The 2,503-nt window shown below is 53.3% G+C and overlaps 1 long non-coding RNA gene across 1 annotated transcript; it reads right to left on the bottom strand.

Annotated features, from left to right (window-relative positions):
• Window positions 1-1,121: 1,121 nt before the first annotated feature.
• Window positions 1,122-2,133, bottom strand: LOC131402083 (uncharacterized). The gene is made up of 3 exons (XR_009218254.1): window positions 2,079-2,133; window positions 1,821-1,942; window positions 1,122-1,183 (listed from the first exon to the last, which is right to left on the bottom strand). It is a non-coding gene; the product is annotated as an uncharacterized LOC131402083 (long non-coding RNA).
• Window positions 2,134-2,503: the final 370 nt, after the last annotated feature.

Below are 2,503 nucleotides of genomic sequence, written 5' to 3'. Positions count from 1 at the left end.
CTGGCAAAGTAGAGCTCACCTGGGGTCCATCAGGACAAGCGAGGGAGGAGGCTTGGGGCCTTGTGGGGAATGTTTGCCCTAAAGGGAATTGCTTAAGGAAGGCAGGGGTGCTGAAAATCCTAGTTCACAGTGAACAGTCTTGTTTATGGAATGAGGCCCAGCAGTAGCCTTAAAAGCTGCGTCACAAATCTTTCCGCCTGGATACAAAACAAGCAAGAAAAGGAATTCAGAGTCTTGGACAAGGATCACAGCAGGATTCAAATCCAGGTCAGGGGTGAACACGGAGCCCCTAGAGGGGCCTCAGGGGAGAGGTCCTTCCTGCCTTTAGTCCATTTGCAAATGAGCTTCCTTGGGCCTTGTCCTCTCCAAGTGCACGTTTTGATCTTTTTACATTGTTTTCCCCACTTAGAGCTGATGCAATTCCAGAGATTGAACCAAAAAACTACAAGTTCCTAAAATTTAGTCAAAAGAAATCTCAAAAAGAGAAGCAGAAAATGTTCCCTGTTCCTCAAGAATGTAGAAAGGCAGCCCCTGCCTGTGGCACGACATGGTCCTGGGTAGTGCTGTTTTAAAGACACCCACATTTCAGTGGTTGTTGTTCTGCCTGTGAAAGTACCTTCAACCTTAAAATCCCAAGAGAACTGGCGGGGGGCCATGTCTGCTCCTGGAGGAGCTGAATGATACTGAAATGAACTGGTCTTCGGAATTAGGGGGACTTCGGTCTGTTCCCACTAGCCAGCGAAGGGCTGGCCCTTCTCTCTTCTCCCACATACAATAAGCTGATGACCCAGAAGAGTTCGTGATTCAAGGAGAAATGTGAGATTCAGTGTCTCACTTACATGCCTACAGAAAGCGAGAGAACCACACCACAACTCCCAGGCTGTAAGGGAACAGGACTTTAATATAATATTCAAATATGGCATTTATTGTTTACAACAAATAACTACTGTCCCTCCACAATGTGTGAATTGGTCCTGGGGTGTAGACATCAGGGAGCTGGGGTGGGGTCGTCCCCTCTCTCTTGGGTTTAAGGGGACCTCGGAGATCAGCTTACAATTCTCCCCTTCCCGTCAGGAGGTAGGAGCTGGCCCAGTGCAGCCCAAGCCTCCCAGCTATGTCCCCGCTGCTGAGGATGGGGCTGTGATAGGCCACTGGTACGGGAGTTGGTGTTGGGGCCTGGCGACTGAGTAGAAGTGTCGGGTTATCCTGGGGGTCCTCCCTTAGAATCATGGCACCCACCCTGTCCCCCCTGCACTGAGTGCTCCAGATTCTGTGCTCAGTGCTGTCAGCCACCAGTACCCCATTTGTCAATGCCACGCGAGCGATCATTTAGTATCACCTATTTCACAGAGGAGGAAACGGAGTCTCAGGAAGTTGAAGAGAGTCACCCCAGTCACAGGACTGCTCATTAGTGGAGCTGGGATCCCAGGGCCATTTGTCCGACTCCCTAAGGGCACGTTTAACCCGAAGTTTTACTGAACCAATAGGAGTCAGTCACCACAGCACAGACACTCACTCACCCCTGACCTTGATGATGGCGGGTTCTTCTTGGCCTTAAGTATTTTGCTGGCCAACTAGGTCTGGGGGTCCAGCTGGCAGGACAGGTTGTAGCTCCAGGACAGAGAGGCACCTGTGAGCTTAAGAGGAGCCACACCTCAGGTGTCCCCCCACTGCCTGCCCAGCAGCTGGAGTCTGGGTGTCCCAGAGGGCGCCATGCAATAAGGCTTGGGGCTGAGTGGGGGGCCACAGAGACAGGCTCTGTGGACTGGCCAACAGGGAGAGTCCACCCCTGCCCTCACCCAACTCCTGCCCAGCCTCACCTATCATTCTCGTTGAGCAGCTCCATGTCCTGGAACCAGGCCCCAAATCGCTCCTCGGGCTCTACGTTGTAATTCTTTGTGGCCACCTGGAGCAGCAGGATCTCCCTCATGACTGGGTATTCCTGGGACCAGAGGGAAAGAGAGTCTGCAGATAGGGACTGAGTGGGGGATGCTGCATGGACATTGTGGGGGGTTAGGAGTGGGGCAGGGGACCTGTCCTGGGAACTGTCCTTCCCTCCAGTTCAATCCAGGCTCTACCTGTTCTCAGAATGGGAATAATCAGCCTCTCCTCCAGGATATTTTCCTTGATGCCACCATCCCCTCAACCCACCGCCAATTGGATGGGTCTCCCACTTCTCTGTTATCAAACTCTTCCACTCAATGTAAGATACAGGGGGTGGAGCCAGGGACTGTTCTGCCCAGAGGGTCTCTGAATTCCTCCTCCTTCCCCTCCCCTGAACGGGGTGTGGCAGCTGTTCACTTCAGTCCTCTTCTCAGGTTGATCTCATTCCCCTGGAAGGCACAGAGCCAGAGTCCATCAGACAGAGCTCCCTAGACTGACTAGCCCCCTAGGCCCACCCCTTCTCAAGTTGCACTACTGCCAGGTCCCCAGAGGGGGCCGGGCATGCAGAGAAAACAGGACTTGGACCTAGGCCTGGCTCTGGGCTCCAGAGAAGGAGGAC

Source organism: Diceros bicornis (genome assembly GCF_020826845.1).
Source record: "Diceros bicornis minor isolate mBicDic1 chromosome 30 unlocalized genomic scaffold, mDicBic1.mat.cur SUPER_30_unloc_1, whole genome shotgun sequence".
Classification (NCBI taxonomy): Eukaryota; Metazoa; Chordata; class Mammalia; order Perissodactyla; family Rhinocerotidae; genus Diceros; species Diceros bicornis.
The sequence above is the reverse complement of the archived record's forward strand: the minus strand, read 5'-3'. Positions and strand labels throughout refer to the sequence as shown.